This window comes from Osmia lignaria, chromosome 16 (genome assembly GCF_051020975.1).
Source record: "Osmia lignaria lignaria isolate PbOS001 chromosome 16, iyOsmLign1, whole genome shotgun sequence".
Classification (NCBI taxonomy): Eukaryota; Metazoa; Arthropoda; class Insecta; order Hymenoptera; family Megachilidae; genus Osmia; species Osmia lignaria.
The window spans coordinates 5,254,867-5,280,694 of NC_135047.1; the positions used below are offsets into that span (position 1 = coordinate 5,254,867).

At 41.4% G+C, this 25,828-nt stretch overlaps 1 protein-coding gene across 2 annotated transcripts in view; it reads right to left on the bottom strand.

Moving 5' to 3' along the window:
• The window catches only part of LOC117601239 (uncharacterized), a 153,503-nt gene that overhangs the window by 35,651 nt on the left and 92,024 nt on the right, over positions 1 to 25,828 (bottom strand). The gene's annotated exons all lie outside the window — the stretch shown is intronic.

The window sequence follows — 25,828 nt, forward strand, 5'->3', positions numbered from 1 at the left end:
ATCATTCGTTGAATAAAAGTTCAAATAATCAGTTATAGTTTCTCACTAAAAATGACTATGAAAGTAAAATAGGTACAATTACTTAACTTCAGTTTCGATTTCCGCAACTGCAGCGTTTTAAATCGCCTTTTCACCCCTCTCACGAGCAAACATCGCCACTCAAGATTCGAAGGGTGGTTGCTAGAACCTCGAGTCTGGAGCAGGTATCAGCAATTTAAAATTCACCGTGTGACAAAGAAGCTTAACGACGTAAAGAGACGTAGAACTGCGTCTTGGGGTTGATGGGACGCGTTAACGATGCGATGCGTTCGATCCTTCCCACCCCCTAGCTCTTTTACGAAGACGTAACGAGCTCGTTCCATTAGAGAAACTCTGCTCTGAAGGGCGGATTCTTTCTTCGAGGTACTGTTGATCGCGAACTTTCAAAGACCCGTTCGTGATTAACAATCTCCGTCTCGCAGATGCAGTTGCGGCTAGTGTTCCCTTTTTTTTTTTCATTTTATTCCTCTTTGAGTATCGTCCGAGGCTCCTTTGATTACGCCAAACCATGGAATAGAAGGAGCATTGATTGCTGTGCATGACTTCCTGCTGCCACTGTGTACAGTTACGCGTTTCTTTGTCATCGATATAAAAATGCCACTCCTCGATAAATTCACTTAACTCCCGGATGAATTTTCTCCCGAACTCGCGATAGAACGACAAGTTTTTCCATGTATTAGTCGGAAAACGAATATGTCAGCCGGGAAACTTCTCCTATCAGTTATTTGCTTTCACCCTTAAGCACACTCATCTTTCACCGAACTTCCCAGTGGATATTTTCCTGTTCCTTTGATCATCTCCAAACACGTTACATGAATTACACAAACTCGGGGCTGACTCAAAGTAGAAGTTCGATTCGGTGTTCATAGTTGGAACAGGACACAGAGCAGCTCGGTATTTAATGTTCCACGATCCGAACCCTTTAATCCTGTTTGTCTATGACTGCACACGAGGAGTTCGTTTCAGCAGAGGAACAGGCACGTTAGGAACATACGTCTCTCGGCTAACGTCCTTTTAACGATTCATAAATTTCACCGGTTCCCGGCTACTGCCTGCCGGCCACACTTCCACCAAAGTTACCATGAAAATCTGGGTCGGCTTCGCCGTCGCATCGGAACGGACAGATATTCCAGGATTAATCAGAGATCGATGCAGAAATACATACCGTATAACGATAATAAGAATTTGATTCTGTAAACAGTGAAATGGCTAGGAATCGTATGTTGTGTTTATTTTGACGACTGCCATCTACGGCGTCTCGATTCGAACTGTGCCTGCCGGATACGCGCCGATCGGGCCCACGCGACCGTGGCGAGAGAGGGGGGGAATCGGAGACCCATGACACATCCTATGACTCTGATTGGACTGTCTCTAAGAATCCAATGAAATGTCATAAACAATTTACAATTTTATTTTTCTTCGGAATGTATCATCAATGAATAATTATCTTCTCCATGGATTAAAATTCTCATTGTGGTCGATGGCCGTCGGATTTTGAGGAATCGATAAACCGCACAGGATAGTTCTGCTGAGTTTTTGAAGTTCAAGAATTCCAGAATTGTAGAATATTGCTGTGCAATTGTTGTCCAGCAGTAATTACCGAAGTTTCGGTACCAAACAATTTGACTAGAAACTTTAAACAGAGAGGAAACCATCCAGATGAAGTACCACCAGCGACGCAAATTAGACAAAGAACTGCATTCGACACTTAATTCGCATGTATTTACATGTAATTAACGTGGAACGGTTGGAATTTCTCCAATTAACGATTTACGTTGAATTTTCGAAGATTTTAAACGTGGTTAAAAATGCGGTGATTTTTTTTAGAGAAACTTGTTCGTCACCTCTGCATCGTCAGGGACAGCCAGACCATCCCCTGATTAATTTAAAGGACCAAAATCGATGAGCATCCCCCTTGTCGGGGTAAAAAGAGCGACAGGGGAAAATAGACAGCGGCCGAAATGAAGTTCTTAATTAAACAAGCTTGGACTTCTATCCGGCGTTCAGTGTCGTTATCGGTGAGAGTGGACGAACAACGAGAACAAGACAACATCCAGGCTAAATTCACCCTGCGGAAGGATCTAATTTCGTCTGAACAACTTGTGCACGTGTAGCAGTCTCCGCAAACGCGTCCTGCACAGGATAATGAATATGTCGCGGCCAGTGGAACGCATAAAAATGTTTTTCCTTTTTTTTTATTATAATGCCATCCTCCTAAAACAGTTCACCTTTTACAAAGGTCGTTAGAGGCACTTAAAAAATTTCAACCCTTTGAACCTTCCAACAATATTGCCTTTCTTTTGCACGAATAAAATTAATAACAAATATCGAGTAGATTTTTGTTTTTTATATCAGCCTAAATTAATTCTGTACGCTTTGTTCGCCACTCTTTGAGAAAATATTAATTAATTTTAAAAAGGATTATCAATGCTCTGTATTCGTATCTTCGTCGACGCTAACCTTTGTGGATAAATGAAAAATATTTGAATCTTGCAAAGACTGATTATCCATTATTTCTGTTTTACAAAATAAACGCAAGGACAATCATGGATTTCTACTGTAAAGATTTGTGGGGTTGCAAAAGTTAGCCGTGTAAAAAATTCTAAACGCGAGTTGCCCGCAGTTCAATTTGCACTCGCGTCGCTCTTTCGTTGTCCCGCGTTTGTGTAACACGCGCCCTAATTAAACGTGATATTTGAGTTTGTCCTTTGTGCGAAGTTTCATTTTACCCTGAGCCCAGGGAAGCGGTCTAAAGAAAACTAATTTCACAGGGTTCGCCCGATGGCGCGCGTATTTATTTTCGAAAGCGCATTCTGCGACCTCTAATGAATATATAGCTGCAGTATGAACCACCCTCGTATCCATGAACATCTGATTGTGCATTTTTCAAACAGAATTATTCAAAATACGAGGCAGATAATTTCCAAACGTAAACTGTGCAAAACAGAGGATTGATTTGCATTAAAATTATTAAATATTTTCCCTTAATATCAGGGCTTATTATCCGCGAAAAATGATTCAGAGGTTTCAGCAATTTCCTGCCAATACTGCGCGATGAAACGGGTCTATAAATTTGCCGGCAGACTCGCGGATTCGAGGCGTGCATTTGGCACGAACAATTTCGCCAGCCAACGGAAAGTTTATAAGACACTTCGCCAAGGGAATAAAGAACAAAAAAAAAATGTACGTGAGGACCGTGAGGGAATAAAGGTTGGTCTATCGTTATTCGTCTGACGAAAAGGAAGCATCGCTTGAATACTGGCCCACCATCCTTGATATCCACCGTAAAACATGCACGTGAGAAACTTTTACGTTTCTTTGCTCGCTTTTCATCGCTTTCCTCGCTGGCAAATGCATCGTGAAACTACGCTGCATACATTCGTTGCATCCCAACGGGTCTCGTTCGCCATCCAGGGACTAAACTTCCCCCTGTTTCAACAAACGCTTTCTAATTTTCCAACTGGAAAATGCGATTAACCGTTGGTACGTTGATTGCAAAGATACGTGAATGCAGCTTGAAAAAAGGAAGGGGTTGAAATCAAGTGTCTACTTTGAAAATTCTCTAAAGGATCGTTCAGAGTTATGGATCGAAGTTGAAACGTTTAAAAGCGATCGTTTATTATTCCTAGACGATGTTCCATTAAAATCAACCCTACTGGTCGTTAACTTCACACGTGACCGGGACGTCGAGTAGCACTGCAAGGCTTTCGTTCGTTGAACACGAATCGGTCGCGATTCCCAAAGGGCCGGCTAGTACAGATCCGAGCGAAAATGCGATCTCAATCAACGTTCGTGCTGAGAGTTACTTTCCCAATTATCGTCATTTAATTGCGGTTAGTTATCGGCAGAGAGGAAAAGAAGGCCGGCAGAAAGCTCAAGTGAAAAGTGTAGGAAAGAAATTTCTAGTTCGGTGGAAAAGTATCGGTGGAACGATGGAAAAAACTTATCCCACGTCTGGCAACTTCGTTAGTTGCCCGACGACGACGACGAGAGCTCGAAACGTTATTATCGAAGTTACGACGGGGACAGGTAGGGTTCACGGTGGACGCGTGGCTGTGCCTAAGTTTCCAGCTGAGCTTCTGTAATTGGTAGTGGCAGAGACAGAAGAGACTGCGGGGAGAAGCTGGTTCGCAACTATATTGTGTAGCACGGGACACTCCTCGTATTAATCCGATGTGTCTCAATGTGTAACGTGCCGATAATCGTGCTTCAGTGGCAGCCTCGTTTTCGAGTTCTACCAGAATACCGGATCAATGAGGAGCCGAGGAAATTGGGAACCGTGGGTGTGGAAAAAGGTATGAGATTTGGGGGGAAATACGGGGATTGCACCGTGCTCAATACTGTACAAACTACAAGCGTTGACCTAATAACTATAAGAGTACAAATAGGATTCATCAACTAATCACCGACCGCTCAGTGTTTAATGCTGATAACACAGGAATAAACCCATAGCTTTCGTACTAGGATTATAGTAGATCCCTTAATCAATTTTCCAGCGATGGAAATGAACATTGTTACAGTATTAAGCTTCTATGTTCTCCCTTCACAGTTACCAGAGTATAGAAGAGAAAAAGAGAAATAAAACTAAAGTATTTTTTTTTTAGCAAAGTATAATCGTTGGATGAAAGAGCTTTACGAGGAAAGTAGCTGTCGATAGGACGGTCTACCGTTCAAAAGTGTTGTCGAGCAAAAAAAAGGAAAACGATACCTCTCGTCGAAATAAATCGAGAAGGCAACGGCAAACTACTCGAGCATGGACGTCGAAGTGCAATCTATCACGTCGTTCTGAACGGGAATCTATCTCCACTTTCGCTGTTTTTCGGCAAATCGAGCCAGCCCGGCGAACAGCAAACGGCAACGACCGACTTTCATCACCGTGACCGATGTTTTGCGGCTTTGCAGAAACGTGTCCGCTACGGCGAACGTTCTGCATGTAAACGCGTCGCATCGTCGAGAGCTTAGAGGATGCGGTTTCAGGTTTAACGACTTCCCGGCCGCGTTACCGGATGATTCTACAAATGCGTCTCTCTAAATTTAAGCTTCGAGTGTTTTGCAAGTGTCGTGAAATTGTCTGTGAATTGTAACAACCCCCTCGAACCGTGCGCCCTTAAATTCTGCTCTCCACCGTTTTACTGTTTAAACGGGACTGTCTATATATCACTGATGTTCGACCCATAATCAAAAGTTGTAAATTTCAGAAATAATAGCACCGACCATAGAATCGTCGAAAAAAAGAGGAACAAAGAGAGGGAGGAAAAAGCGTCGGTGACACGACGTCTTGACGCGAACGACCGAAACAAAAAGCTGACCCACTTGAATTTTCGGAAACGCGGCCGGAAAAAGCTGCATCGTCGACGAGAAAAACCGCTGAATCCCTGCATTCCTTCGGGCTAGACGAAACAGTCTACTGATACACTGCTTTTTCTTCTTTTTTAATAATATTCCACTGTACGAAGAATGAAACGTACGAATATCTATTGTAATAATCGAAAAAGTACCTCAAAATAAATTTTTCTAATACTCAAATTTCTTGTTGTAATTTTACAAAACCCTTCATCAATTTGTTTCTCTTTTTATTTAATTGTTTAAAACTAATTTAAAATTCCACTTCGAATTCCACGTATTTACTTATCGTGATGGTACGAAACGGCGTTATTAAAGAATGACTCGTCAAGATTGTTTGCCCGGTGTCCTTTTTAAAACGGGCATTCCGTTCCGGGTCTCTTGCGCTTAATAAACGCGTAACCGGGCTCGCCGAATCTCGGGGCTTGTTATTAAAATACACGCAGCGCGGAAAAGTTTAATGAAGCTTCCTCTGTATGGAAATTCGTGCGGAAAAATGCTTCGGATAAAAGTTGCCTCCGCGCGGATAAAGGCAAAGAGAAGTTGCGCGTACAAATCGGGGCTCGGCGCAAATTTTTCGGGACCATTCGGCGAAATGAGCGGCAGATATTATTTATTCGATGGAAAACAGCTGGAAATGAGCGGCGGAAAGAAAACGCCGGCTCAATTTTATTCGTTTCAACGAATCTTTCACCGAAAGCTGCTTTTACAAACGAAATGCACGGTGAACCCAGTAACTCTGCTCAAATAATTCCCTAATTGCAATTGAATTTTCAAGCTTTTGAAATGTCATTCGAACATGCTGTACGATAATGATCTTACACCTCTTTCATCGACTCATTCGCAGGATCAATCTGAACACGCGACGAGGCAATTAGCCGGAAAACGCGTTCTAAGAAACGAGACCTCATTCGTTGCATGCAAATCTTGGCGCGCACTGCGAAAGCATGCGAAGCGCAACAATACAATTTTCCCGACGCTTAATTCGCAGACAACGCGAGTAACCATACGAAACGAGCTGCTCTTTAGAAGGACGGGGGAATAAGTTTATCAGGAAAGAAGAGGCTGGAAATATTTCCAGCTGTGGTTTTCCAGCTCTTAAAATAGACCGAGAATACCGGTGACCAGAGGGATAAAAGCAGCATCTCGTGCGGACCTTAACAGAGATAGGATACTGACCGACATTGTGCAACCGTGAGACTTCCGCGAGAATACGACATCCGGTCGAGTTTACCGCTCTGTTTTATCTTTTATACGACAGACGTTAATCAAGGGTCTTTCACGGTAATTAATAAAATACACTTCGATTATTTCGAATCGATTTTCAAGAATCATAAATGAGAGCAGTGTCGTTCGAACCGCATTTCAGGCGGGAAAACTCGTGGAACCGAGTTAATTGCCAGATTCCAGAAAGTTTCACTCTTCAATTAGATCTTCCGTTCACCGGCCAGCTGGCAGCCCCTAAATCATGATAATCATCGGAATCGAGTTACGAAAGTTAACAGCTCTTCGTCTGCTAAGAGAAAAGTTGACTAATCAAGTAAATAACCATCCACGGCCGTCAGCTGCAGCTTTTCTTTAATCCTGACGAAAATTTAATGAACTTTGACTCTATTACTGCGTTTCAGATTCAAACTCATTTTCCAACTTTGTTATTCATTCTTTCACCGCGATTCATTCGTTGCACGAATGTTTCCAAAACTCTACGGTATCTACAAATTTATCGGATACCTTCAGAAAGAACATGTTTCATCGTCGTTGAATATATAGAGAAGAGGAAAAGGATCTAATAGCCGACAGTAAAATCTTGCTTTACTGTGAAAAAAAGCTCGCTTTCCGACGCAAATGGATACCAATGTTCGCTTAAATTACAACATAGCAGGGGATCCCGTTAATTCAAGGATTCCATCATCATCCGTTCTGGTTATTATAATTGGACACCGCGTGGAGAACTCGTAAGGTATATACACACCGCGTTCCTGGAAACAGAGGCTCCTTTTCTTTATTCCATTACGCGGTTATACGGTTCCGAAGAAACAGGAAAATAGCACGGTCGGCGGGTAGGTTCTTTCAACAGTTCGCCTGCAGCGTGGCTGCACCATCCTAGCCATTATTCCAACAACATTACGGCGACGAGCGGCTGCTTTAAAGGCCGGCATAAATATGAGCTTCGCCGATATAAATTTCCATTTGTTTCCAGGCACCGAGCTTCGCTACTCTCGAACGCGTAATCCTCGCCGAAAATCGCTTTTGATCGACGGCATCCGGGACCTGGTTTAATGAAACTCCATTTCTCTCGGAATCTGTATAGACCATTTTTCCGTAAGTAAGTTAAATATATGCTGTCCTATATCGTATTCCAGAAAAGCGCGATATTTTAAAATAAAAATGGCAAAATGCAATAAGAAAAATTCGGAATATCCGACTCCCTGGAAAATGCTGTTCGATCGTGGCTCAACGAAATTCCAATTCCCCAGAAAGAACGAGGCAGAGGGAATAATAAAAGCAGCAATATCATCAGGCGAAAACGTTCATTATCTCGAGTTTCGGAGAACAAGGTTATTCGAGGAACGAACGACGGAGGGGGTTTTCGCATCGCGTCGCGTCGCGTTGAAAGCTTCGGCCTGTATTTTCTGCTTTGCACTCGTTTACAATTAGGATCCCCGAGGGAAAGAGGTTCCTGCGGCTGGCGTGCCGAAAACGGTGCTTGTAATTTCAAGGTTTTAAGCAGCGGATGGAAGAGAAGCCGGCATGGAACGTGCAACGGGGCCCGGTATAATGAGCTCGTCAGATGAATTGGACTATTCTCCCGTCCTTCTCCTTCGCCTGGATGTATATCCGTGAAAAGGAGCATCCACTTTCAGAAACGGCCTTCTTAATTTCAAATTTACCACCTGCACCGTCTGCTAATCGCCATTCTTACACCGTAACTTGCTTCCGTGACCCACCGTGCCGAATTTCTTAACACTTTGACGGCCAACGTTATGTCGAAGCTTAATTTTTTACAATACTTCCCCCTACTTTTTTTAATTTTTATTCGTTCTAATAACTTAATTCTTTAATTGCTAATAACGAGAAGCAAGAAATTTCCAGAATTTTCTCAGTACTTTAAATTGTGTATGCGTTCCAGTAGTATAAATCAACGATACTGCCGGCATTCTTTGTCGCTTCTTTCTTTTCCTCGGCCACCGTAAACGGTGCGGCAAAACGTACAAACGTTTCGAGATGCTGTCTCGCGTAGAAGCGATCTTACTTGCTGCTCGTTTTGCGCTGCCCACTCGCACTAAATAACCGATAAGCACCGGAGGGCATTACGGAAGGTTACGCGGTGTTATCGGGAAAGTTCTAAATGCTACGAAGCACGTGTATTAAGTGCATCAAGTTCGCGTATCGCGTCGTTCTAGTTCACAAAAGCTCGCTTTATACGCCGCCCGTAAACGTCCGAGTGTCCCTCGTAAAAGTGAGGATTCAACGGTTTCAGTTCATCGCATCGAGCGTATATCCTCGACGTTTCATCGTGTTGCTCTTGCGTTTAATTTCGCCCCTGCTCTGTCTGTCAGTATAAGATAACGCATCATACTCGGAGCTCTCTCCATGGTCCGCCGTTCGAGGATTAAGAGCAAAGGTGATCCGTTCCATCCACCAAAATGAACATTCTACGCTAATGAAATTTTGCTTCTGAAGGAAAGATCAAATTCCGCGTTAGGTGTAGAAAAATCGAACCGAAGAATCTTCGAAAATTGACGGCTTTAGACCAGGAGGATGAAGCGTAATTTTCACGCACACCGCGATGCTTTATAGAGCACCGATCGAGAGTAATAAATTCCTGCGATTGTACGCTTATGAAGCATAAAAGGTTTGCTCGTAGCGCGCGTCGTCGCTTTTACGCTGGCTCGCAGAAAAATATCGTCGCACTCTAACGGAAGAACTAAACTAGTATTGCTACCTGCTAAGTGGCGCATTACAGCGAACGTGTCTAAAAAGCCGTGATAAATCTTCCCGGGGTTATTATAACGGGACACGAACGACGCTCGACGATTTCCGACCCCGCTGTTACCCGTTGTTTGCAGTTAGACTTCTTTTTATGAGTTTCGGGACACTTCGCCAACGACTCTTCTTTCTTCCTCCATCACCGGCCGAAGGGTTCGAGAGTAAATTCTTTAAACAGTTTGCGAGGGAACAGGTGACGTTGATAGGGGTGTTTCTGAGGATCTAAGTGTTTATTATATTCCATTTAGAGAAATTTTCCCTTAGCTGTTGTGAAACGTTATAATAATATAAATCATTTTGATAATTGATGCGATTTTATCAGCAAATATCTTTGCAATAATAGTTCTCTACGACAGGTGGAAAGCTTTCCAAGTGACTTCACACCCACCTCCAAACGATCATTAATCGCAACCCTCATCAAACCCTCATCAAACCCCTCAGAACAATAAGGCACCCTATGAAAATTCTAAATCCATCACGCTATTCTTTCACTCAAGCCATCAATAAATTCTTCGTCGCTGATGATTCTCTATTTCTTGTGTGTGGTATCACTATCAATGACCGTCGATTACAAGAATTCAAAAGGAAATACCACCCCTCAGCAACGACACCTTTTTCCTCGCCAACATTCCCGGTGCTTTTCCTCAAAAATACTCTAGCCGACTTTTCGTTCCATTTCTTTTTCATCCCCCGTTCCTATTTCGTCCACTTTACCACCCTTCTCGCCTCCCTCACCTTTATTTTTCTCATCTCTCCGATCTCTAGGACGACCTCATCTGCATTCCACTTCCGTAATCGCGAACAGCACCCGACCCTTGCTAATGTTAAACGCGGGTCCGGTACTCGTAGAAGAAACAAAATAGAAATTCGTGGCCTCCTGCTTTTCTTTTATTTCTCCAGCTCGGCCACGTCCATGACACGCAAAATAAATGGGGTTAAGCAGTTCGTTTAACGCGATAGTTCTTCATTTCTAGCTTAAGTCAGTTCTCAACGGTAAAGAAAGGGTTTTCTTATCGTTCTTGAATATGCTCGGGGCTCGGCTTTACCTATAATTACCTCGTTTTATTAGGAGATCAAAACAGAAAGTGCTAATTAGATGCTTCATTATGCTTCTTTGTTTGCCATGTTTCTTTTTTAAGCTGCTATTAGGTGGATATACGGTTACGTTAAAACTTGAACAACTTTTGTTGCTTTTCTTATTAGTTATCTACCGTGCTGCGGATAGTAGGGTTGTAAAGTAAGCTTAAACAAGGTTTCGCGTTTAATGGAGGGATTCTTAAGAAATTATTATACATAAAAGCTTGTTATAACTTAGAGTGATTTAAATGTTGATTCTAGAAATTCGTATTTAATAGAGAAAATAGAAGAAAATTGAAGAAGATTCTAAAATTTCAAGCATGTTTCGAGTTCTAGAAATTGATGGAAAAGTGTATAATCTAGTAAACCGAGCCCTCCGATTCACTGGAACTTGAAAAGAAAGAAATATTCGGAACAAACAAGCCGGCACAGCCAGTTTTCCACTCCAGACACACCTTTTTTCCAGCTCAACTGGTACGAGTCTCTTCCCTTTGGTATTCGCTCGGTAAGAAAACCGCGAAAGGAAGGCTGGCAATCCCGCAGGAAGGAACGTTTTCGGTAGATCGCATTTCCGTCGCGTTTTCCGCGATCTCGCACCGCTTTCATTCGCTCGCGTGCTTTCGATTCAAAATTCATTTCGTTGCGAACGCGAATCGACGCTCTCGACGAAATTCAATTTAAGCCGCTTTAGTTGACACCAACGAAACGTTATTTCGCGATCCTATCGAGTCCGTCCCTCTATATTTTTACGCTCGAATCGCGACGCAAGCAGCTACCAATTCTACGATAACACCGTCCCGTCGACGAAGCTTTCGCTTTCAATCGCGACGCATCCACTCGAAAATCTTGCTAAGTGGTTCAAACTGGAACAGCGCATAGGTTCTCTATTTTTTTTTTCTTCACACGAATTTGCCAATATTTCCTCGTTTTCTCTGCTGGCATTTTTCATGGAGCTAGACGGGCTGTTGGAAAAAGGAGCTGCTGTTCGTGACACGTGCTCGAAAATTATTTCTCGCGTTCCGTGTCGATATGCTGGATAAAGCTGATAATTGATAGGTGATTTGGAAAGAATTTTAACCCATTGCTTCGTAATATCGTAAAATTTGGTAATACGAGAATATAGGGTAGATTGAAACGATAGTAGGGTTACAATTTCTTCGCGTAATTACGAACTTGCATGTATCAATTACGAGCCGAACCAGCAAAATTAATTGAAATCCGAGGATACATATAATATGTTAGAATCAAGAATAAAATAAATAAAAATTTTATATGTTCGAATAAATGTATGGAAGAAAAGTGTTAAATGATCGTCGTTTTAATAATTCAGAGGATTCGAGTGATTATTTTTTCGGGGATATTACTGCAAGTTTGCGGAGCAACGTTTTATCGGAAAGTTGTGCAAGTTTTCGAGGGAATTCGTTGCGTCGCGGTTACATTTCGAATTTCATTCGGAAACTTTTCACTGAACTTTCCGGCTCGAGTCTCGTTTCACAGTGGAAAAATAAAACTGGCAAAAAAGGTGAAGCGTAAATTCGACGAGGTTTCTCTTCTCCTCTTTCCCAATTTCTATCTTCGAAAACTACCTTTGTTTGTCAGGAAACGGAAGATGCCGGGAACGATGGTGAAATCGTTGAAAACGATTCATTCGTTTCGCTATTCCCAATGAAATCTACCTGCCGCGAACAATGTACAATTAACACGAAATATCATCGTATTTCCAATCGACGATAACTTGTTTACACGATGAAATTCCCAGATAATATTGAAACAGAATAACATTATTATCGCGATTGTTTGTGCAGTTATTATGACATATGAGTATACACAACGGAATCGGTATTAATCCGCAGTGGTATAAACATTTACACTTCTTTTGATGTAGAAACATTTTCTACATCAGAAATATATTCTACTGTCTTGGAAAATCTTTCGAATCATCCAACGATTGGCTGTCATCGTGGCAAGATATTGTACATACGTAAAGATCGATCAGGCTGGAAATGCCAAGCCGGGTTACGAGTTCGCGTAGCCGATGAACAGAGTCCTGGGTGGAGCTAAAAATTTGATTGAAACCTCCCCCAGGAGGATTCTCCGAGAAAAATTCGTTGCGAGTCGCTCGATTCAATGGTAATCCAATAAATGTTCTGACTTTTATTACATAGATATAAATTATACCGGACAAAATTGGAGGCAACGTTTGAATATCAGTTTTCGCCGTAATTCCGTTTGTAATTGAAATTACAATTCCGATTAATTTCTCGATCGACCAACGTTTCAAAATTTCATCCCCCTTCAATGTCAATCATTCCAACAATTCCACGATTACTCGCGTTAAATAATTAAACGTTATATTATTTATTATTTTCGAGAGTTCAATGCGCCTTGACCGGATGGCCTCTTTCAAAGTGACTCGTTTCGTCCTCTTTTCTCTTTCTTCCTCTCTGCCCGTCGCTAGTTCCATGACCGGCACAAAGCAACGGGAACGTCTGAATTATCGCAATTGGCATTTTTCCATGGCCCTCGCGCACGTTTCCTTTGCACTGTATAAATTATCGGGCACGGGATAAATCTCGCGGCACGGTCGAATGGTCGATCTGCAATCCGAGCCGAGCGCATCGATTCATCCTTTGTATATTTTTCACGAACTCCGCCGTATGCACCTATTCGGAAGTAGGCCACAACGTATCGACGATATGCATCCACGCTATCGTTACCCATCGGTTCTTTAATTCCATTTCGGCGATCTTTACCGAGCCGGATCATCGTCCAACGAAATGAACGCCTCTTTTCATTAACACGTTCAGTGTCGCCAGAGTATGTTTTTCATGAATCGTAGCAAATGAATTGGCAAAATATGCAGTTAGGAAAATATTGATTAACGTGTGTCGTTAACTTTCGAATAAAACAGGGAAAGAAGAAAGCATAATGAACATAATAGAATAACAATTATATGATTCTCCGATCTAGTTTCAAATATTATAAGCCTTAAATACTCCCTGGATATCCACGAAGCTATTCGCTGTTTCTTTCCGATAAAAGTGCATTGTTTTGCATTCGACCGAATCTACTTCGAAAGTGCAATTAAAATGGAAGCTTGCAAATATCTGCCACGCGGTAATATTAAAAAGAGGAAAAAAATATAGGTACACAGCAGGAGAAGTAGTTAATTCGTTCCGACTTTAACGACAAAATTCCTTGCGGTGAGCGCGATAGCACGGTGCATCGAGCCGGATGCATCGTGCATAATGCAGCCGGCATCTGGCCCGTTTCGAGCGCAACTTTTCCCGGATATTTTCACAGAGACGAAAGTTTACGCGTGTTGCGCCAACGTCATTCAACGTTCCTCGAATAACTGACACGTATGTTACAGGGGAAATCTGTTATTAATAATGCGACCATAGCCGTGCGTAATATAAACTTAATCACCTGACATGCATAATTGAACCGACATGTAAATGAAATGAATATTATAAGCACCCTTTTCGCGAAAACATTCAACCTTATTGAGAGGCAAATCATGAAATTCAATGAAAAATTATTACAATTTAAATCTATTTTTCTTTTTTTATATATATACATTTCAAGAGAAATGATCTTTTATTTTTACAACGTATCGCAATCAAAGGGTGAATAACTTTATTCTCGTTAATAGTCGATAGAGATATTTAATGTTTTTAAAAAAATATGAAAAACATTTTCTATCTGGTCGTTTCTAGCAACGCTATCAATTGCAATAGTTCACCGGGTGATTTCGTATCGGAACGCTTTCATCTCTCTCGAAAAGCACACGTTGTTATTCAACCGCGTTCTTTTTCTCTTGTTTAACCGTGCTTCATTTGGAGTCTGTCCCACTGTTTCACCCAAGTGTACACGGAATCGTGCACAGACGCGAGATTTGCAAGCAACGCGAACTATAAAAAAGAAATACGATCGCGGGCTGAGCAGAGTTATCCGGAGCCGTGGTTACTCTGTTAAATTTCGATATTTCACAACCGGTCGTGTTAACTATAAATATTTCGCGATTGATCTTTGATAGGAATCGAGTTAAACGCGATTTTCGTAGATGTTTATCGAGACATTTAGTCCCGATTCGAAAACACGGTCTGTTTCTTGATCGAATTTCCGAGGAACATAAAATCCTATATTGCTGGCACATTTTATTTTCCCAAGTTACGACCGAACACGAGATATATTTTAAGCGCTCTGTGTCACCAATCTGTCGATCTAAAGTAATACGGGTTTCATATTTCATCGCGACCAAGAATAGATTTGCGAAGTTCGAATTTAATTTAGCGAAATGAAAGATGGAAAAAGGAAGGTAAAATTGTACCGGCGGAAATATTCAGGGCGGAAAGTTATCGAGAGTCTACTGTAGACATTTTAAATATTGCAGTTTAAACAGAAATACTAAATTTAACGCCAATGGTAAATGAAAATGATTCGATACAGATAAAAGATTCTGTAAGATATTGAAGAGCTCGATACGTTTTTCCATCAAAGGTTTACCGTCAAGTATGGAATATATTCAGAGTAATGGAGCGAATTTGATTCAACCATTCAGCGTTATTAATTCCACTACCGACGTATCACCATGATATTTCGTCCTGTTCAAAAGGATACTGCTTAATCATAAACTATTCAGAATTATTCAACAAGGCAAATTAATTCCAATTAGCCATCTGAGCATTGCCACACCGCAATAATTTAGCATCATCGTCTTCCTTTATTTATTACTCGGTTATCGTTGGAAAACGTTATAGCAATATTATCTGCATCGCACAGTTACATTTGCATTAAATGCACATTGAAGTTAAACACTTTAAATTTTGTAACGTTCCATGTTCCTACTAAAACACGGTGTTAAATAATGGATGTATTACCCGGTTATTTCGAACATATATTTCATTAACTTGGTGTTGTAATTGTACGACCGAAGTTAATAGAATTTTGGGGGCAACACAGTTATACCAACTTCATCCAAAATTCAATTAAAAACGAATTGAAATAGTTTAATTTTTAATTCTGCTTTCCACGTTTCTATTTGAAAAGATAAATTAATTAAAAAACTTAACATTCGATAGTTATGATGTCCAATTTTAAAATGGAAAGATCAAATTAAATTAAATTTTTATTTATTTTCATTTACTCAAATGTTTTAAAATATTTCCCCAATTATTTTGCTTTTAGTCTTCGACCACCGATTGTTATTTGCCACTAGAAAAAATTTATTCCGGGTCCAATTTAGCACGCACGTGACCCGGTCGCTTTCTTTTTCGCCTTTCGTGTTGTATCGCAATCGTTGGTTAATGACCGGTTGAAAGATCGTCCTGGGAAATCAGCGGACACACCGATACGTTCGTCGATACTGCCACGTTTTATTTCGACAATTAGCATCGAGCTTGAAATCCGAGGGGACTACTGAAAAAGGCTCGTTGTAATTTCCAGTTTACGACGTGTCCTCGTGCTTTTCGTACGTCCTCCTTGGACCAAGAATTTTTAAAGAAAATTCTACAGCTCCCTAAAACGGTCCTCATTCAACCACAATTTACGAAGGAAAATTCTCGACCTTTTAAACTACATTAATCTTTGAAAAGAGAATTTTTAAAGAAAGTTTTCGAGATTGCAGTCTTATTTTAAAACAAGTTTCTGCAAAAGTGAGATGTTCTAATTTCTTTTTATTACAGAATAATAAATTCTAAGAATATTAGAATGATTAATGCTTCGTCCAAAATGATTTTCAGAGACTAATTAGTAATATCTTAATTGGTGAACAATGGAGCGCCAAGAACATAGGTAATTAGGAACACAATTATTAATTAACAGATATTCAGAATATTATTAGCATGTTCAACATTATCACTGACCCTACACTAAACAGGTTAATTAAATCTAAATTTATATTAATTATCACTAGCGAGACGAAATGAACAACTAAATCGTCAGAACTAAAATTTAAGTTTCATATTATTTTGTCGATTTATTTTCTCCTACAAAACCGAGACATGGTTGTTTATCGATTGGGCGTAACAATTCAAACAAACACGCGAGTAACGCGGAATTGTTTTCGACAAAAATTGAAAATCGTAGAGAGAAATGCACGTTACATCGGGTATTATGTTGTTTTAACGGTTGTTATTCCGAAAGATAAAACCCCGGTCCGAGGGTGGATGCGGTTTAACAATGGACGCTGAAATTCCCGATAACTGTCGCGCGTTACGCAAATATTTTCCCGTAGCGCGAACAAAATTATTATTGTTGCGTTTTAAAATGGAGGGAATGCGATCGTTGTTGGGAAACACGGAGAAAAGGGAACAGTGTAATGAAGCATAATGCGCCCGAATATTTACGAATAGTCCTCCTCGATTTTACATAATTTTCCGATTAATTCGCCCATCAATATAATTCTCTTGGCATATTTTCGATAATAAACACGTCCGCACGCCTGTTAATTCGTTGCTGTGTTATGAAAGATAACACAAGCTAGGAGATACTTAAATTTTAATCCGATTTAAAGACGGGCTTACGTTCAGATCATTGTGAAAAATTTGCATTTCAATGGAAATTCGAAGTCCATCGGAATGGCGCGGATATTCATCGACTGCCGTTACTAAAAAAGGAAAATCATATCTTCGATAGAAACGAGAGTACGATGTAAAGGAATCTTCGATTTAATCCTGAGATTATTCCCATTTTTAGTTGAACCTGCATTTCCCAGAAAATACTTCTATTTGGATCTTATAGATATTTAGTTTAAAATTTTCAAGAGAAAAAGTTTTAAAACACAAAAGACTGGTCCAGAGTAGTTCCATTTTTCGCGACGAACTTTTAGCACACATAAATATCCTTTTATTGAAGACGTTCGTCAGAAGCTCAAGATCCGTTTCTCGGCATTGTTCCGGAAATTAAAGGGCGGTTCCCAAGGAGGTATGAAGCAAGCCTGAGGCCAGACAATTCATCGTCCCTCATATCCAGATACCCGTTCCAATCTTTTCTCGCATTTATCGTGGCAAATACTGGCCGGTCAGTGGACGCTTTTCATTTCTAAATCACCTATTTACCGAATCGAACCACCGTGACCGACCGCCTCTATTGGATTCCTTCGTGGCGGAACTTAATCCGCTCCTCGTCGAGCTGGTCAGCGCGTGCTCGCCACGCGGAACCCTGGCTGAATCATGTCCCGTTTAATCTCTGGAGAAGATTGGAAAAATTCTGCCAGAGGATGAGAAGACAAGGGAGCCAAGGATTCTTGACGCCGCACTCGAGATATCATCAAAGGATTAATTTCATAGATCGTTCAAATGTTTTTATATCGTAAAGAAAGAAAAAGAAATAGAACTTCTTCTTAATTTTATATCTTCGAATCTATTTTCGTAGTTCCAGCTCTGCTTTTCTTTGTATCAGAAGCTCTCCCATCTCGTTATTATATTATTTTTCTTTTTCTCTTAGTTTCCTTTAGGAGCACGCGTTGTGAAAGGGCGAAGGATAACACCGAGTGTAAGCAAACGATATGGTCCACGTATTTTCTCAGTGCCGAGTATAGGGTGCAATTTATAGAGGAGACTTAGAGAAACACTCTGTCGCAGATTTAATTAAATTGGTGTCACATGGCAAATTGGAAAAGGGGAACGAAAAGCTCCGAGACGAAGCTAATTCGAGCAATGCTCGTGCTGCCGAGTACATTGTTACAGTAATAAAATTTAGCCACCACTGTCCTAGCAAAAGTTAATTGGAATTTCATTACTTTTTCGGTTTCAATTTCCACAAATGTATGTAAACATAATGCGCGATTGATCTAGTTTCGCATTGATCGGCCAGGAAAGCGAAACGAAACGGTGAGTCGCGGAGGTAGGCGGACCGGAATCGCGCAATTAGCGATTAGGATTATCGCGAATTAATTGAGTACGCAGCCGGTGCGAGGGTTCGGTTAGAATAACGATCTGTAAGTGGCCTAACGACGCAGCACGCATCCGCTGTTCTATATTCATCGCGAACATAACCGATCGACCGATTCGTCGTCCCGCGGCGTTATTGCGTTCCATGGTAATTCAGTTTGTTCGACGTACTTCATTTTCTGCCGTACACCAAGATATATTCCTCTGGCTCGCCACGTTCGGATCGTTCGTGGGGCAGAATGGTGGCGAGGCTACGCTATCGAGGGCTCACGTTACGCCGCAATTTTCCTCTAATTACATCGGCCAAGATTGGGATTCGCCTCATTATGAGGCGACCGCAACGAGACTTCCAGCTTCTCTGCTTATTACTTGGCTGAATTTCGGAAAGACCAATTGAAGCACAATCAGATCCGATTAATGATCCTTTAAGACGAGAGGAGTTTTTGTTTTTTATAATTTTAAATAAGAAAATTAATATCAAAGTCCTATGTGTACGATTCAATAACTAAAAATTAAGGTCCAAAGCGATAAACGCAATATTTATCACTTTGTAAGTAGAAAAACGTAGCATTAGTCAGACATCCTACGCATAGGAAGACGTGTAAGTGGAATAAAGTTTCCTTGACAAAAACGCAAGATTTAGCTTTTTGTAAGTAGAATAAAGTCTCATTGGTCAGACAAATCCAAGATTTAACTTTTTATAAGTAGAGAAACGTTGCATTAGTCAGACATCCTACGCATAGGAAGATGTACAGGATTCTGTAAGTAGAATAAAGTCTCAAGACAGAGAGGCAGTACCGATATAGAATACCGTTAATTCTTGTTAAACATGCCCGTAGTAGAACAAGAGTGGTCTTGATCAGCCCTTAACGAGATTATGATCGTCCCTGTTCAGACACTGGCAAGTAGAATGGGGATCGTTCAGGGTTGGCCGATGAACAAGTAGTCAGGCGAGTAGAATGGGAACATGTAGGGTCGTAGCTTGAAAACTTGTTGAATGGAGGGAGGCCAATACCCTGGAGGATCGAGCACGAAGCAATTAAAACTTTCGCCGAGCACGAACCCTGAAGAAAGTGCACCCGAACGTACGACGGGGACGCAATGAAATCCAGATGAATTTCGGTCTATTTCGTTTACTTGGCGAATTATTCTTGTTCGCGGTGTCCTTCCTCGGGGAACGAGGTAGCTCGAAGTTAAATCTGGCAGGATTCTCGGAGGAAAAACTGACGGCTAGTTACGCGGTGCACGCGATTAAGGATAAGAGACGAATTTATCGTGTTTCTTATGGACCAATGTAAAATTCGAGTCTACGACCATGGGGTTAATGAAAAGCAGCGGTGAAGGAGGGGACCCGAGGAAAAATCGTGAAACTTGCCGAGTTTCTTCGTCGATTAACCTTTTTCAATTCTTCCTTGTACCAAATCCTACCACACGTTCGTTAGTGTCTCTTCACACTTACCAGATCCTTCAGAAACACTTAGCTTCATAACACACAAGGATTTACCGTGAAATTAACTAGCTAGTTTCCATTTTCTTGCGCTTACCACCGTCTCTACAACGAGGAAGCATACACTCGGTGCTGCGGTATTGCGGTTTTGCTCTTCGCGCTTAAACGTGCCAAGATACCGTGTCTTTTGGTTCCAACAAAATTCCTGGCAAATAAGAGAAACGAAGTACAAACGAATATTACGATAAAAACTTCTAGCCATTCATTTTAATATTTTTCCTTCGATTTTTCTGTTTCTTCTGTCTTTTCCATAGCATTCGTTTAAAGCTATTCATGAAATACAGACGATCTCTGATTAGAACGTGCAAAATCTAAGCAGATTGCAAATGGAGATTGTAAATAATTCTTCGGTGGTCGAAATCATAGAGAACCGTTGGGTTGTAGATAGAAATTTCGCGCGAATACCAAACGTGACGGTGGTATAACGCGAGCTCGTTCCACGTTCAATGTAACATGGGATTACGTTGCTCTGTAATCGGCTGTGCAAATTGTACCGCTTTTATCTTTCGTCTAAATTAACGACATTGGAGCACGCTTAATTTCATGGCCAACTTTTCATATTATACCCCGCCGATTATTGTAATCTACCGTATAAATAGTAGGAGGTTAATGATGTTCACGAACTCTTAATCAATGAAATTTACAACCATATCATGGAAGTTGAGTATAGTAATCTACGGTAGAACGTTCACGCTTGATTCTCATATTGAAAGAGCGAAAAGAAATCTTAAAATTCAAGAGAGAAAAACGCAAGAATGAAAATATTCGAAGAAACTCCATTCGATAGAACGAGTAGCCCGAAGTAAAAGGGTGATCCTCTCCATTCAAGAATTGAATTCAACCATTTATTTAGGATCTCGATCTCCGTATTCTATCATTTTGAATAGAAATCTGCTTTCCGACCGATAAAACCAGTCGTACTCTCGGTACGATTCGCGGCACCGATAGTCCTGCAGTTTACATGTTTTCATGGCGAAGATATCTTTCAACGTATTCTTCCTTCCTTTCGTCCAGGTTCACGTAAATCCGTGCACATAAGACGTATGCAGAAAATACGAAGACCTTTTCCAAGGTCTTCGATACAGTTTCTGTAAAGCTTGCTTATCGATTGGCAAATCCTGACGTAAAGTGGCAGAAAGTGCATCACCATGGTCCGTAGAACCCGTCTTTATTCTTTATTCCCTTTCGGTTCGATGGCAGGCTGTTCAACTTTTATCCGTCGATACATCATGTTTGGATAGCAGGAATCTCCGTGCATCGACTTGGCAAGACCCCGTCGGGCCAGTTATTTACACCAAGTATTTTTCCCTCGGATATGACCGACATTTTAAAGCGAGCCTCGGGTATGATTGAAGGCTGAATATAGAACGATACTACTGAATGCTTTCGATCGAATGAATGGTCTGTCGGGTTTATGGAACTTTTATTCGAACATTATCGAAGCTTGTATTAAGTGGTCTTGTGTATTTCGATAAGCAATCAATGTAGATTTCTTAACAAGTGAATAAGTAGTATAGGACCGTGTATGGTCAGACAAGGAATAAATCGTCGGACGGCGGACCATGAAGAAAGCCTCAATTTTAATTTCTAAATTTTACACCGTTCATCTAAACATTCTTCTTCTAATAATCGTATTAGATTAAGCAATGGAATATAATTGAAACACAGTGAATCAATCTTTACTCAGACCTGCACTCTAACTGATATTGTTCTCACGTAGAACCTTAAGAAAATGTCAGAATTCATTGATAGCATAAAACAAATATTGTGTATGTAATATTGAACTTCTGACATACAGAGGGACCCATGTTTTCTTAGGTCTGACGCTCGAACAATATATCTACTGCCAATAGAACGATGTAAGGGGTTGTGTATTCGAGCTACTTCCGTGTAAATTCTATCGGACATATTCGAATATTATGTTTCCTTAGAAAATAGAATCGTGCTGATTTGTCATTTTCTACAATGAATGTCACCCAGAATCGTCAACTTGAAGTTTATTTCTAACAAATATCTAACGACGAATATCTAAAAAATAGATTCCAACGAATCACTGCCAAATTTATTTTTCCATCGATTTCACGAATGGACCAGCATCAAACGAGCCGTGCTTTCTCAGTTTTCCATTAGCGCCAGGACGAAGCGTTCTTAGATTGCGGCATTCACGGGCCGGCATTATTTTCATATCTTGCATCGGTTGCTGCTACCATTTACTCGCGAGCCCATTCAGCAGGCTCGTGCAATTACCTTGAGAGCCGAGTCGGACGTGGAGGTAAGACGAAGCCAACGGGGAGGGAAAATTGTTGTGCGATCGGCAGAAAATTCGATGGCCAGGCGAATTAATGGCAGACCGGCGAGAGAAAGGCGAGTGCCGAGGAAAAGTTTTCGAAGCCGGTAATCAGTCAGAACTTTTGAATTTCGCGTCAGTTTCGCGCGAGCTAACGAGCGTTCGGCTGCTACGTACGTCGCCTCCAGGCGGAGAAAATTAGTGGCCGAATAATTTAACGCGTTCGCGGATGAGCGAGCGGACAGGAGCGTGCAAACGCACAGGCCAGTGGCACCCGTCGTCACGCGAAAATTAGATTTCCCCTGGAAAAGTAATTGTCGGACGGTCGAGCTGACCGACGGTATTTCCCTCGACCCGGCGACCCGGACGCGCGTTGGATATTGAATTCTTCTTCGGTTACCTACTCGCGGGAATTCGCCGTCTGATAGACGCGTACGCGGAGACAGGCTCGTTTCGTTCGGGATAACGTTTCACAAGGAAGGACATTTAATTCTTTCGCGAAAACGTCAAATTAAATAAAATGCTACGGCGATAGCTTTTAAGCGAAGAATAGTTCCAACTATAGATAGAAATTGATGGCACAGACAAGATCGATCAGGCGATAGCATTATTTTCAAGAAAAGTTCGTAGCGAAGGAACAACAGCCGAGGGAATTCATATTTCTTACCTCGGTGACACAATAAATACAGTTTGATGCAAGATAAATAAAATTCCATTGAAAAGATTCCTGGCAGCGGGGCGATAGTATTTACTTTGTGGCGCACTGATAGAACGGCTTGGTTCCAGGAACCGGGAGATCACTTTTCACCGATAAGCGACTAGAAAGGCATTAACTATAGGTTTCAGAGTACAATGGCTTTGTCGATGTTCGGTCGAGTTCGACGAATCGGTAACAGGCTTCGTATCCTTTCGGCACTGAATAATTTTCGCTCGAAACACGAGAAAATTTGCGGTTAATGCGGCCAGAGAACCATGAAACAGAGCTTTCCGCGCGTCGGATCTCATTTCACATGTGTAAATTGGATCGCTTCGAAAGTTCCGTAACACTCGTGGCAACCATAAACGATCAGGGCAAGTTTAACGCCGGGATGGATCTTGTCGCGGCTTCGGTTAGCTTTCGACCATAAATTAGAAGAATATCCCAGTCTCGGCGAGCGCATCAATTTCCATTAAACGGACGAAAAGCTTCGAGCTTTCCGCGGCCTAGACGGTTGCAACAAACTATAACTCAAAGTTAGCCAATTTCCTTATCCTATGAATTCTCAATTAAAGGGGACGCGGAAGGGTCGAAAGATATGAATGTCGGATGAGTATAAATATCCTCAATAAGAAACTCGCCAAACTTCCTGGCTATATAACAACGAAAAAGTGCAAATGAATCCGCTCGATGAACTTCTTCCTGCCCCGGCAAGGAAAAAATCCGAAGCGACCTTCTTGATAAGTTTGAAAAACGAATGGTAAACAAACTTTCTTCCGTGCTGATCAGACTTTTAAATCTCTTTTCCTCTTTCCCTCTAGCAACCCCGTATTTTAATGTCATAAGATGGTTAAATGAAAGCGGATGGAAAATAACGCTAAAAATTTATAAACGTTAGAATGTTCTAATGCGAAGAAACGAACATTTTCAAAGAGGGAAGCTCCCGTGGAGGAACGTAATCCGGGGTCGTTCGGTTTCACGATAGAAACCGTCAGATCCCATGGAACGTGGTGGCTGGTCGAAGCCATAAGTCAGCAGCAGGACTTTCGTGACTCTTCTGGATGGTAAGCGGTCCACGGATCGGTTATTCGACCCCAAAGGGAATCGGGTCATCGATCCCGGCGTAAATACGCGAGGAGTTTGCTAAGGGGTGTCTGTTTGCGTCGGCGAATGCTCGACCCCCGTCGGCAGCCCGCTTGGTTAACCCGCGAAGATGAAGTTAGCGGGCTTTACATAGTTCCAGTTTTGTTTCGAGGCCTGGCACAACGCCAGGGAAGGCCGCGTGCCTACGTAGGCCAACCGAACCTTCTGCACGCCGCATCCGCGCCATTTATGTTCGACCCTTTCGTAGCCCGCGTTTCTCGGACCAAAGCTACGCCACGATAGAAGGAAAAACTGCATCGTTGCTGCAACTAGAATTTCCAACAACCATCCGTGTTTTCTATTTTTCATCGAATTGCAAAGTCTCTGAGAACTTTCATGTATTTGTCCCAATTACTAATTTGTACTGGATGTTTGAAATAAAATTGTAAATTCTGAATCCCAAAAAAAGAGACTACTGTTTATTTTCAATTTATTTTTATACCAGCATGCAGAATTATGTCGTTGCGACCACGGTCTGTGTAATTAGCAGTGGGATCAATGAGACGCGTAAATTTTCACGTGGTCAGACCATAAAATCGAACCGCATATATGTTCAGGTGTCGGGCAAGTAGTATTAGACCGCGTGCGGTCAGCCGAAATAGAACAAGTAGAATTAGTCGCGTGTAATCAGACATTGCATCACTGGACCTACTCTTAATTTTTCGCTTTCAAACGATCGTTAAAGGCACCCTATCGGATTATAAGATAGTTTTCGTATTATTTTCGAACAAATTTATGCCTGTTTCCGTGGTATGCTTCGAGCACAGGACGGACAGTCGCGAAATTTTCGCGTACACGCGTGACTTTTCCAGGGAACCCGTACTGGATTATATTAAAACTAGTCGTACGGACAGGAAACGTGTTGGTACTACTCGGAGAAACTAATTTAGATTCGAGGACTGGAAATACGTGGAGCGTTTCCTCGAAAACTCGGCGAACACCGCGCGCCATACGTTGCGCTACACTTCCAAATGATTTCGTTATAATAAAACCGCATATTTCGCGGTCTACACTCTCTATTTCATCCATTTCTCTTGCATCGCCCCTACGAAGAAATTTTAATGTTTCTGAATTTTAAACAATTCTAAACCGTGTACACGATTAATTTCATCCGAACGGGAGATTAAGCTCGCTCGTTCGTGAATTATATTTGATTAGCAAGATAAATTGTCTGGCAACTAATTGCGAAGATATTAAATGTCCGCGCTCCGAATGGAGCTAATATAATTCGATAGCCTTGCAGAGGAACGGGGCCCGGTTGGTGAAATTTAACTTTCAAAGCGTCCCGTTCACCATTTTCGAGTCAACAACATTTAACAAACATCCAAGTTCCTTTCAGTCGAGCGAAACGATCAACGGCACTGTTCCTTCATTTCCTTTCGCACGGACTTCACTCGACGTTCAGTGAATTAAGGAACTTTGTTCATTCAGCTTTCGACTTTCCTCGGTCGCAGACGCGATGCATCGTTAAATGAATCTTCTCGAGAAATTGATTCCGAATGAAATGTGCTTCCACCAGTCAACTGCAGACTCTTTTATATTCTGACCAAGATATATCTTAGTAAAACTTTTCGAACAATCGTTTGAAAGAGCAAACTAATACTATACGATCTAAGATTATAAAAAATTTTTATAATTGTCATCAAGGATTAATATTGAATTTTAGTAGGAAACTTGAAAATTCATTTTCTCTTGCTAGTAAAAAGTCGTGACAATAGAATGTAAGTCGCGAAAATCCTAGCGGAATATGTGGCTTCGTCGGACAGAAGCAAATTCATCTCCGGCTGCCAGGTTAAGTACCGTGGAAGGGCGGAAATGAATTTTTCATTGGTAGCGGAGAAAGAGGGGGG